Raw genomic sequence first — 13844 nt, forward strand, 5'->3', positions numbered from 1 at the left:
AAACCCACCAACTGGGAGAACATTTTTGCACACAACACTAATGATAAAGGACTGATCACAAAAATCTGCAAAGAGCTGATGAGACTCAACAACAACAAAGAAAATAATCCAGTCAAAAACGGACAGAGGAACTAAAAAGAAACTTCTCTGAAGAGGAAATGCGAATGGCCAACAGGCATATGAAAAAATGTTCAACATCACTTGCAATCAGGGAAATGCAAATCAAAACTACCATGAGATACCATCTTACACCAGTGAGAATGGCACATATTAAAAAAACTAGCAACAACAAATGTTGGCGAGGTTGTGGAGAAAAGGGAACTCTTCTGCACTGTTGGTGGAGTGCAAACTGGTCCAACCACTATGGAGAGCTGTGTGGAGATTTCTGGACCTACTAAACATAGAGCTTCCATATGATCCAGCAATTCCACTCCTAGGTATTTACCCAAAGGACACAGAAACATCAATTCCAAAGAACACCTGCACCCCTATGTTTATAGCAGCACTATTTACAATAGCTAAGCTTTGGAAACAGCCCAAATGCCCAAAAATAGATGACTGGATCAAGAAGATGTGGTACATATATACCATGGAATATTACTCAGCATTCAAAAAAGATAAACACATGCGATTTGCAGCAACATGGATGGCGCTGGAAGGGATCATGCTCAGTGAAATAAGCCAAAAAAAAAGAAAAATACCGGATGGTCTCACTCATAGCAGGAATCTAGAATACTTAAATAAGGGACCAGGAAATGAATAACTATAAGAAAGTGAAAATCAAAATCAACAAAAACTATGAACCAGAGACACATTTTGGGGGGTGGGGGCGGGAGGGAGGGATTGGGGTCAGAATGGGGGATTGCAATTGTATGGGGAATATAAAAATAAAATTTATTAATTAAAAATTTAAAAAAAAAAAACACAAAGAGTGCATTTCAGCATTGGCTATGGGAACTCCTTTCTCACTGATGACTTTGTTTAGTTAATTGCAGAATGACAAAATTTGTTAGAGTATCAGTGACTTGTATTTACACACCTATAACACACTTTTACTAAAGTGCACAATGTTGGTTAGTCTTTCTTCTACATAATGTTCCTTAATATTTATAGAAATGTAATTGTATGTCTGCTGAATAGAATAAAATTTGAACTGCGTATTCTTTATCTTTTCCCTTTCATCTTTCTAATATTTCATTTTTTAAAGATGAACTTGACTTTTTTTTTTAAAGATTTATTTATTATTAATACAAGCACTGGGTACAGTCTGAAGCGCGGGAGGGTGAGAGAATTCACCAGAGCCAGAGCAGGGAACAGAACAGGCAGACTGACTGAAATACACTGCTGAGGGGAGCAGCAGGCAGCAGGAGAGGTCTGTCACGCCATGTGGGACCCTTGCCGGTGGCCGGGGATCGAACTGGCGCTGCAGAGGCTGCGGGAAGCTTCACAGCCCAGCTCTCAACTGTTGCGCCACCAGGGGAGGCCCTGAACTTTACTTTTTAGAGCAGTTTATATTTAGAGGAAAATCAGAAAGATGTAGAAAGTTCTCTCATATACTTGGGGCCTATCTGGTGGTGCAAGGGTTTAAGCACAGCACTGTGAAGCTGTTCGCAGCCTCTGCATCATGAGTTCGATCCCTGCTGGTCGGGAAACTACCCACATAGTACAGCAAATTTCTCCTGTCTCGCCTGCTGTGCTTCAGCCAGTCTACCTCTTCTGTTCCCCACTCAGTCTCTGGTTAATCCTCTCATCCCCGCATCTCTGGCCTGCACCCCACTTCTTGTATGCATAAATAAATAAATCTTAAAAAAAAAGAAACTTCTCTCATACACCAGCCAGCTCACCTTCCATTGGTGTGGCACATTTGTTAGGACCATTGAGCTGCTATGATGCAGTATGACTAACTGAAATCCTTATTTCAGTCAGGAAGTGGTAGTTTTAAGCGAATGTCTTTTTTCTGTTCCAGATTCCCATTTAGAATATCACATTATATTTAATAATTATTGTATCTGCTCGGACTCTCTTTGCTGTGATCATTTCTGAAATTTTCCTTGGTTTTGATCACCTTGACAGTTTTGAAGAAGACTGCCGGAATATCTTGTTGAAGATTCCTCAGTTGATATTTGTCTGATGTTTTTCTCATGACTAGACAGGGATTACAGTAATCTGTTTTGTCAAATTTTGCAAAAGCACTAGCTGGGAAATTTAAACCAAACAAACAAGCAAACAAACAAAGAAAAGCTTCTTCCTGGTGTTTGAGGAAGCATCTCTGTGACAAGTTGGGGCCACTCACCAAATTGAAGACATTTCTGAATGCCCTTGTGTTAGGCTTGTTCCCAGGTATTTAATTTTTATGGTACAATGTAAATGGGATGGTTTTCTTGATTTCTACCTCATCAGGCTGATTGTATTGGATGAATTCACTTATAGGAGGAATATTGGGAAACCTAACAAATGGTCAGAAAAAAAAAGGACAAAACTTGTAGACAAACTATAGATCTGAGGCATTCAGCAGGGAAGGACGAGCACAAGGGACTATGGTGATGTAACGATGTGGTGCTGGAAAATTTATGGGGACTACTCCTGAGGGGAGAAATCAAATACTGTACAGAAATGAACAATGATGTGAGAAAATAAAAAAGTTTAATTAAAAAAAATAAACCACTCTCCAGCCCATTTTCACTGGCTTACTTTTGGACCCTCTCACTGGAAGTCTCTTTGTCCCTCACCTGGCCAGCTCCTGTTGACACTTGAACAATCAACTCCGTGCCATTTCGGCAGGAAGTGTTCCTCGGGGGCCCTTGGTGGCCTGTACCCACCTCTGTGATTAAGCATAACTCCTCCCATGATATTATCTGCTTATGTATGTCTCTGCCTTGAGATTGAGCTATTTCTATTAAAAATTATGCTTCATTCATTTTTTTCCCCCAAGCCCAATGTTTAAAGACTTGACATAGAGTCAATTACTGCACAATCACTGAATGATTTATGAATGAGGGAAACAATGAATGTATAAATATTTGCCTCTGTCACATGTGTGGTTTTGTTCCTGTATTCTTTTAGTCAAGTAAATGTTCCTTTTAAGTCATCAGATACAGAAAGCACCAGGAGATATTAATTCTGTCCCCTTGGCAGTTGTGGGTTATCAAATGCAAGATAAGCTCTTCCTCAACAATTATTTCCTCATTATGTATTTTAAGGTTCCTATAGTTGGTCCAAGTGCCAATCTTGGTTCACTCTTAGTTCATGACATTATCATATTGAAATTGGCAGCAGTTGGGTCACCTGACTGATTTCTGTCTCATAACAGACTCATTCATCTGAGTTTGCGAAGCTTTCATCATAAAGTTTATATTGGCTGAATTAGTGGAAGTGCTTTTAAAATTCCAACTCAGTGCTTCTCAGGGTTTGGATACACTGTCAGGATAGAAGAATATATTTAAAAGAAGAGAGGAATACATCTCAATACCATTTCTGTACTCCTGTTGCAAAGTTTATTTTGGAATCCTGGGTCTCAATTGTATCAAAGGAAAGTATAGTCAAAGAAATTTGAAAATAAGACAATAAAAAGACCCCCCTGCAAAATGACATGAGCAGACATCAGGGTTGGTCCCCAAAATCATTGCACCCCACTTCTATAAGCACCTGAGGGTTCACATCTTCATATCTGTGGCAGCCTGGGATGGCTCTTCCAGGGAGGTGCGGGTGATGCTGACCCAGCCAAATGTTCCCCCTGGGCCCTTGTCATCATATCTGAACCTGGCCACAGGTTCAGATAGAACAATAATAAAAGCAATAAAGGAATATGATGATGATAATTCTACCTTCGGGTGTTTTATATTTTTCAATAACCTTTTCCTTTTATTTTCTCATACATTTATACTGTTTTTCTGATAAGCCTGTAAGGTATCAAGGTACACTATTTCAGACATCTGTAAGGAAGCTGTGGATGCAAATACTGAATTTTTCAAGGTTGTATAGCAAGTCACCTGAGGACCCAGAGGAGGATGACTTCTCATTCTCATTTAGTCACTGGGTATGTTGGAGCCAAGAAGCAAGGGCCAGATGGCACAGGGCTCCGTGGGGGTGAGTGGATGGTCATGCAGGGTGTGAGCAGGTGTGCTCACCTGAGCACAGTGGGGAAATGAGGCTGAAAACAGCAGTGCGGTAGAAGCGATGGTCCACGTTTGAATTTTAGCTCTTCCACTGACTTCATTGAGCACACTGAGAAGTCACTTAAACTCCCAGAGCCTGATTTCTGCTAACAACCATTTCCTGTGGTGGTTATGAGGCTTAGATTTGTTAATACGTAAAAAGAGCTTAAAATGATGCCTGGTTCACAAAAAGTCAGTGTATGATGACACTCAAGATTCTGATCACACCAGTGTATACGCATGCTCTTTTCTTCCTGGAGTCCTAGTCACAAAGGACTTATTCTTTTTTCACTGATACAATTTAGAATATACTGGCTAATACTCTTCAATCAGTGTGAAAGGTGTATCAGCTTGTCTCCCTCATTGTATTGCAGACTAGGCTGACTCTCTTGTATACATCTGTTAGTACTGCCAGCCCCCTAATGAGTGCTTGGATGAATGATCTTTGGCCAAATTGCTGAGATTCCACTATTTTTTTCAAAGGCTGTTTAAAAAGCATACATTTGTTTGGCATATTAGATTTTTATGTGCTTATGTATAAATTACCTTATTTACATTTTGCAACAGCTTGCAGATGAGAACATTTGATTATTCCCGCTTTACAGAGGACTAATATGAGCACCTGAGCATTTCCATGATCTAGTTACTAAGTACCTGGGTCAGCATTTGAACCCAGGTCCATGCTTGGGTTGGTGGAGTATTTGATGCCTGCATGTTATAACTCGTATTTTTGTTGTGGAGTATAGTTTTTAAAAATAATAAAATTTCTTTGTCTCATTAAATACTTTTTGTCTTAAAGTCTGCTTTGTTTCATGTCAGAATAGTGACTTCTGCTTTCTTCTATCTGGGAATATCTGTTCACTCCTTTATTATCAGGCTTTTTGAATCGCTGCATTTTAAATACATCTCACGTATATCACAGAGTTTTTGCTTTCTATGACATTTTGGAATTCTTTTTCTGTGATTAAGAATTTAAGCCTATTTAATTTCAGTTCTTCCCTATTACATAGTGAGTATTGGGTCTACTCTTTGAAGTTCACTGTGTTTATTTGGTACACTTGCCTTGAGTTTTTAAGTATTATTTTGGCATTTAACAAAATTTTAATTTTTATTCTAGTTGTTACCTTTGCATTAATGCATTTTATAGTGAGTGCTTTAAACTCCCTGTATGTTTATTTAACTTATAATAATATTTGTCTATTTTAAGTGGTATTCTTTTAGTCTCACCTATTGCCTTACAATAGCTCATGATTTTTTAAAAAATATTAATTTATTTTGTAGAAGAACTGGGGTGTAGGCCAGAGACTGAGTAGGGAGCAGAACAGGCAGACTGACAGAAATATACTGCTGAGGAGAGCTGCTGGCGAGACAGCAGAGGTCTGCTGTGCCATATGGGTTAGCTCCGGCCGGGATTGAACTCAAGTCATAGCAGTGACAGCACTGAGACTTAACCCCTAGGCCACCAGAGAGGCCCTTATCAAAATGTTTTTGATTTGCTAGCCGTGATGGATGATATCTTCCACAAATAGTATCTACCTTGCAGGTATGAAAGCAGTCACAGGCATCATGTGATTAAATGGGCATGACTGTGTCCCAATACAAATTTATTTACCAAAAAGGGAAGCAAGCTGAATTTGGCTCATCGACCCATTATCAGCTGGCCCCTGACTGAGAGCAAAATTTAGCACGTATTAGTAATGATAAACATATTTGTTTAAAACATAAGTCTTTGGGAATGATTATCAAGTGTCCTTGTGTGTCAACACAGGTTTTTGCTAAGGTAAATCTGATCTGGACAAACATGCTCAGGTACACACACATATGCACAGAAGTACCTGCATCCACTTTACATCCTACGCACATGTGCACACATAGTGCATCATATTGTGTTTTATCAGGCTTGTTAAATTCTTTTCTTCCTGACTATTCCTTGTGTAGTGTAAATGAGGTTATCAGGCTTTTTCTGCCCACCCACCACCAGCCTCTATGATGCCACCTCCAGTCTTGCCCTTCTCCCGGGTTGCACATGGATGCCCGGGGCCGAGAGAGGTGTGGGTGCGGGACATGTGGGCCCAGAGGCCAGGGAGAAAAGAGTGGCTTCATTCTGAGACTGGGCTATGGCTACTGTAGGACCACTTTGAGGCCAGACTACAAGATCATGAGAATGCCAGAGAGAGGCCAGAGGAAGAAAGTGCAAGCATTCACAGGGGGCTGGGTGACTCCTTGTCTCCTAGACCTCCTGCCCCCCTGCCTTGCCTACCTGCCTGGCAGTGCGAGGGTTTCACAGGGATGCCCGCTGTTCATAACTCCTTGTCACCCAGAATATGGGGAATTATATCCCCCCCCATGACCTTGCTGGTGTGCCCTGGAGATGCAAATTAATTTTAGTAGGACTTGAGCACGTAGCAAGTCACTGTAGAAAAGTAAAAAAAAAAAAGAAAAAAAAATACAATTCTGGAGTTTTGATTGAGTTCTGCTTTGGATTAACTACTTCATTTATTTTTAATTAATGTAGATAATGGAAATTTGCTTATATATTTTTAAACTGCATAATTTTTATAGATGTATAATCATCAAAGCATCTCAAAGTCTCTACTGATAAATGTGAAATGATGAATTTTGGTGGCATTTCACTTGAATTTTGTTTAGAAACCTGTAGATTATGCAGGCATGTGCTATATAGAAAAGAATGAATCACAGTATCTCTGCAAAGGTTCATGGACCCCAGACATAGTCACCAGTGGTGTTAATTCCAACACAGGGTGGCAAATGTGTCAGAAAGCAGAACAGTGGGGACCTGCATCTCTTGCTTTGTGCTGCCCCAGGCACTGCACCCTGCGCAGGGCGGGCTTTGATTAATTCCTTTAGGTGCTGATCATGTCACTGATGATGAGGATGATGATGAATAATCAGGTATTCCCAGGTGGCTGAATCTCAGACACAGAGAAAAGGTTGATCTGGGCCACATGGTGAGTTTTAACCACCTAGGCACTCGAACTTCTGAGTTGCCTGAGTTGCCTGCTGATTTTACAAGTCCCACCTGCCAATAGAATAGCTTTGCTTCCCTGGTTGCAGTCCCAGGCAGGCTCTGACACAGCTAGAAAATTTGCTGACTGTAATCAGAGAGCCAACCAGCTGTTCTTAAAACAAGCATCCTGTTTCTGTGCCCTCCTGGTCAAGCCAGACTCATTGTTGAAGTAGTTCATTCAGTAATAGCTGAGCTGCCTTTTTTTTTTTTTTTTTGAAATCCAAAGGCAAAATTAAAGCAATACAACATTTTTTGCCAGTTACATTCTGTTTTGAAAAGATAAATCATCCTCATGTTTGTACTCAAAGACATCTAGTTAGGTGCAAGATGATTTGCAGACTAATTTTGTACAGGAATTACCTTTTGACAGCAGGTCAATATCAGTATTTGTGTTTGCTCTGGGGGAGGTGGAAAAAGGCCCACATTTTGCTGGTCAGGTGAAAACTTCAATTGCTACTTCACAAATATATATATATTATATATATTACATATTATATATATATATATCCAGTTATTAATGCAAGTTTTTATTTGGCTGTGTATGCAATTTAAAATATTAAAATTTGTACAGTATTTACAAATTAAATAATTATTTGAAACTCTCTACCAACTCTTGACTTAAAAAAAAATCAGGGACTCTTCTTGTTCACCTGGAAACAATTTCCTTTGTCTCCTACCAGATGATGTAAATCTTCTTTAAATGTATCATAGCCTGGTTCCTTTAAACAACCTAGTACCCAGAAAAGTTGGTCCAGTGGAGGAAATTCTTCCTAAGGAGCCCACTCTCCACTGTCATTTTTTTCAGCTCTACAGACTTTGGTTCTGAATCACGTGTCACACCCACCTCTCCCTTCATTATCTTAGTGACATAATGACAATTTTCTTTCTCAACAAAATAATTCACAAGGGAGGCAAAGAGAGTATTTTTCAGTTGAAGAGCTGCTTTTTCCTAGGTTTCCCTTTGAGTAAATTCTTCCTAGCTTTTAGGAACTCTAGATGAGCAGAGGAAGTTGAAAACTCTAAGTTCCAAAGGAGCTTTTCCTTGTCCCCAGGAGGACACAGTGCTGGTACCCTCAGTGACTCATTCCCAATCCTGTCCCGCCACGGCTCCGAGCTGACCACCATAACACGGCAGCCACAAATATATTATGAGTATATTTTTACATAATTCAAAGGATTATGCACAGTGATGTTTAAAGAGCTAACAAACAAAATCTCCATTAAATTTTGAGTAAGATTCAGTAAGATTTGAAAAGCAGCTATTTACTCTCCTTTTAATTAATTTCTAATGGGCTGAGATTGGCATTTTAAACTTGGTTGAAACTCCTCCCTTCTGGATTTTTCCATCTTTTATCTTTCTTGTCTTGGACAAAGGACTCTCGAGGCAGGGAAGGAGAGCAGAGGGAGAGCCGCAGAAGCAGGTACAATACATAGGACATAAGCTGACCTTGAGAAGTCTGTATCTCTAGTATGAAATAATGCATGATTGAACTTTCTGTACACAAGGATAATTTCCAAAAGAAGTATTTTCTGTGCAAGCTGTGGACAGGACTAAGTGGTGGAAAATTCATTGAACTTTAGGTTAAAACGAAGGGAATAAAATTATTTCTAGTCATTTTTATTAAGAGAGTGCAAATGCCATTGGCCCATTAAAATTCTTTGTACTTTTTATTTATTTTTTTAACAATTTTTAAAGAAGATTTATTTATTTATGCATACAAGAGCTGGGATACAGGCCAGAGATATGGGGGGCTAGATTCACCAGAGACAGAGTGAGGAAAAGAACAGGCAGACTGAAATACACTGCTGAGGGGAGCAGCAGGCAAGACAGGAGAGGTCTGCTGTGCCATGTAGGTTGCTCCCTGGCTGGCTGGGGATGGAACTTGTGCTGCAGAGGCTGCGGATTGCTTCACAGTGCAGTGTTTAACCCCTTGCACCACCAGGGAGGCCTATTCTTTGTACTTTTTAAGTGAGGGGGCCAGGTATAAGTGATAAGACACAAGTTAAAACACAGTTTGTGGCTTACTCCCTTCCCCACTTTGGTTAGAGGGCGAGGCTCAATAAGGAAAGAACCAAGTTATGTAATGGCTCTTTCTCATGTTTTCTTTGAATTGTTAAGCATTTTCATAGATGTGCAACTTGTGTGAACCAGTTTGTCTTTTTTTCTCTGTGCAAGAAACATTATTATTGTAATGTGCTGTTGTTGTTATAATGATTATTACTTAATCTACCTTTTTGTTTCTTCACTGGGGTCTTGCATTTCTCGTCCTGAAATTTCTCCTCTTGCATTTCTCCTCTTGCATTACCGTCTTGAGTACTATTTTGTTATCCATGGGGAACCTTCTGAAGATTCCAAGCACCATGACCTGATGACACCCACTGTCTAGCTAGCTTCCAGCCTGTGTTGTTAGCTTTGGCCTCTGAGTGTCATCTGAAGAGTAGGAAGCACCACCTCGTTGACTCAGCCTTTTTGAAGGCAGCTAAATTACAAACCCGTAAAGGGTTGAGAGTGAACATTGACCCTCAAAAATGATTGGAAGTAGACCTAGCAGCAAAATAAGACCTGTTTCTGGGATTCTGTCGCTTCCTTCTCTCATGCCCTTAGAACTGTACTGATGATTTCCAGGTTTAAAACTTAGAGGTTTGTGTTCATGCTATTCAAGTTGCCCCCCGGGGAGATCAGAGTCTGGGGCTGCTCACTTAGTGTAAGCAGTCCTCTTCCTGTTCTATTTTGTAATTCTGAAACAGAGGCTAGATGGTCAATTTGCTTTCAGATGCTAAAGCACGCATGAGAGAAAAAGCAACTTATCTAAGCTTTTCTCTGAGACTTGCTTTTACAAGCACTGTGGAGTCTGCAGACCTATTGATTCACCTTGAGCTGAGCTTCCAGTTGGACACAAATGCAGAGGAGAGGGGCTCTCTGGGGGTGAGCGGCCACCAACAGAAACTTAAAAGTCTAGTTGGCTGAACAAGAGTCTCTTTATACTTTTTCATGTATGAACTGCCCCAAACTAGCCAATGAAGTCCTGCCAAGTCCACAGTCTTCTCTTCAGCCAATAAAATTCAACTCCTTTGTTCTAAACCCTTGTCCCGCAAACTTGTATGACATCATCTCCTTTCTTAATTGGAGAGGTAGATTTGAGTTTATCTCCTACCTCCTTGTCAATCAACTCACTGATTTCTCAAAAGCCTGATGCCATAATCTGCTTTGGGCAGAGATCCCATTGCTTGATCTTATATTTAACAAAAAAGGCCTTTACTACATCTAGAAGCTCCTAGGAACTTCTTGTGAAGATCATTCAGTGGATACTTGCCTTGATGCTGAGGAGAAGTTGCCTGTCCCATTGTCAACTGCTCTTATGAGATCCATTGGTGCACGTGGTGGAGTGCACGAGGCTCTGAGGTCATTTGATGCCACTGAGGGTCCGGAGGCCACAAGTACTTTATCCAGTGTAGTTCTAGGGGTGCCAGCTGGTGCCTGCTTCTTTTTTTTTTTTAAAGATTTATTTATTTATGCACACAAGAACTGGGGTACAGGCCAGAGGTGTGGGGGGTGAGAGGTCCCACCAGAGACAGAGTGAGGAACAGAACAGACAGATCTACTGAAATACACTGCTGAGGGGAGCAGCGGGTGAGACAGGAGAGGTCTGCTGTGCCATGTGGGTAGCTCCCTGGCCTAGGATCGAACTCGTGCTGCAGTGGCTATGGACAGCTTCATAGGCTGCATCTTCACCCTTTGCGCCATCAGGGAGGCCCAGCTGATGGCTTCTTTGGATTCTCTAAATCTCCTTCCTCCTTCCTTTACAGAGGTAATTGGAATTGCTGGAGAGTTCAAGTGATTGTCCTCCTGACTTTTTGGCTCCCTGATTCTTCCCATCATCAAAATTAATCACATTTCATGGACAGTTTTTAAATGGCAAGTGATGTATAGAACCTGGAGCAGGATGCCTGGGAGAAAGGTTGTAGCATGAGACAAGACTTCAAGAATTCCAATGGCTGCCTCTGTTCAGGTCAGGGTCATTTGTGACTCTGTATAAAGAGGGCGGGCCCACCTGCCAAATGAAGCAGTACCAGGGAGAAGGGCAGGGGAGGCAGAGCTTCAGGGACCAGCCCAGGACCAGCCCAGCTCAGAACTACAGGCAACTCAGAGATGCACAGCAGATTTGAGGAGTATGTAATGGTGTAAATTATTTTTATATTTATACATTGATTTTTAGGAAATATTGTTTGGCTCCAGTGGAAATGGTGGGAACCTGTGTGGAGCAGGGATTTTGAAGTTATCTGAGCAACATTTTCAAAGCAGCTTCCGAGGAACACCAATTCAGTGAGGAGTTAATAGGCACTAAGAGAAAGAAAAGAGTTTGTTAGTAAAATAATTTTGGGATATTATAACTTAAGTTAAATGCCCCAGTGTTTCTGCAAGCCTTTGTTACACATATACACAACATGAACCCATGAGGTCGATACAGAAGATGCGTATTTTCCCCACATATCAGAGCATAAGGCTAGCATGGACCAGCTCACACAACTAGTCTTTTGGAGAAGGAATTTGGGGGAATGCTGGTTAAGCACATTTGAAGCTATCTTGGAAGGTAGGCTGGAGGGAGCGCGTTTTTAATTTCTTGATATTTCGTCAGCAAAGGAAGGGTTCAAAAGGATCCATGAATGAATATTTGCTAATTTTAGGATTTTTCCCCAAACTTGAGTCCAGCACTGGTACTTAAGAGAAATCACTGTCGTTACAAGAACTCAGTATGTTGTATATGAGGACGTGGTCCACTTTTCTTGTGGACAATAAAAGGAGTTTCCATTTTAAACCAGCATTCAGGAAGTCCATGAGGTTTAGGATTTTAGCTCACTTGTTAGTATATGTTTCTTTTTTTTTTTTTTTTTTTTTTTTTTTTTTAATATTAAATTTTATTTTTATATTCCCCCATACAATTGCAAACGCCCCATTCTGACCCCAATCCTTCCCCTCCCGCCCCCCACCCCCAAAAAGTGTCTCTGGTTCATAGTTTTTTGTTGATTTTGATTTTCACTTTCTTATATTCATTTTCCTGGTCCCTTATTTAAGTTTTCTAGATTCCTGCTATGAGTGAGACCATCCGGTATTTTTCTTTTTCTTTTTGGCTTATTTCGCTGAGCATGATCCCTTCCAGCGCCATCCATGTTGCTGCAATTGCATGTGTTTATCTTTTTTGAATGCTGAGTAATATTCCATGGTATATATGTACCACATCTTCTTGATCCAGTCATCTACTTTGGGCATTTGGGTTGTTTCCAAAGCTTAGCTATTGTAAACAGTGCTGCTATAAACATAGGGTGCAGGTGCTCTTTGGAATTGATGTTTCTGTGTCCTTTGGGTAAATACCTAGGAGTGGAATTGCTGGATCATATGGAAGCTCTATGTTTAGTAGGTCCAGAAATCTCCACACAGCTCTCCATAGTGGTTGGACCAGTTTGCACTCCCACCAACAGTGCACAAGAGTTCCTTTTTCTCCACATCCTCGCCAACATTTGTTGTTGCTAGTTTTTTTAATATGTGCCATTCTCACTGTGTGAGATGGTATCTCATGGTAGTTTTGATTTGCATTTCCCTGATGACAAGTGATGTTGAACATTTTTTCATATGCCTGTTGGCCATTTGCATTTCCTCTTCAGAGAAGTTTCTTTTTAGCTCTTCTGCCCATTTTTTGACTGGATTATTTTCTTTGTTGTTGCTGAGTCTCATCAGCTCTTTGCAGATTTTTGTGATCAGTCCTTTATCATTAGTGTTGGGTGCAAAAATGTTCTCCCAGTTGGTGGGGTTTCTCTTTGTTTTTGTTATTGTCTCTTTTGCTGTGCAGAAGCTCTTTAATTTGATGTAGTCCCAGCTGTTTATCTTTCTCTTCACTATCACTGCTTTGGGTGATGTGTCTGTAAAGATGTCTTTGATGTGCAAATCCCGTAGTGTTTCGCCTATATTCCTTCTATGTATTTTATGGTTTCAGGTCTTATGTCTAGTTCTTTAATCCATTTTGAGTTGATTTTTGTGTATGGTGTGAGGTAGTGGTCAAGCTTCATTCTTTTGCATGTAGCGACCCAGTTTTCCCAGCACCATTTATTGAACAAACTTTCTTTGCTCCAATGCATAGTCTTTGCTCCTTTGTCAAAGATTAGTTGACCATAAATCTGTGGGTTTATTTCTGGATTTTCTATTCGATTCCATTGGTCTGTATGTCTGTTCTTGTTCCAATACCATGCAGTTTTGATGATTATGGCTTTGTAGTATAGTTTGAAGTCTGGGAGTGTGATGCCTCCATTTCCTTCTTTTTTTTCAGTAGAGCTTTGGCTATTCGGGGTTTTTGGTGATTCCATATGAATTTCATCAATAATTGTTCTATTTCTTTGAAGAATGCCATTGAGATTTTGATTGGAATAGCATTGAATCTGTATATTGCTTTTGGTAGGATGGCCATTTTAATAATGTTTATTCTTCCAATCCATGAGCAGGGGATGTCTTTCCATTTCTTTGTGTCTTCTTCTATTTCTTTTAACAGTGTTTTATAGTTTTCTTTGTATAGGTCCTTTACCTCTTTTGTTAGATTTATTCCCAAATATTTGATTTTTTTGTTTCGATAATAAAAGGGTGGTTTTTTGATTTCTTCTTCTTCAGATTTATT

Source organism: Talpa occidentalis, unplaced genomic scaffold (assembly GCF_014898055.3).
Source record: "Talpa occidentalis isolate TD23 unplaced genomic scaffold, MPIMG_talOcc4v2.1 talOcc4.8, whole genome shotgun sequence".
Classification (NCBI taxonomy): domain Eukaryota; kingdom Metazoa; phylum Chordata; class Mammalia; order Eulipotyphla; family Talpidae; genus Talpa; species Talpa occidentalis.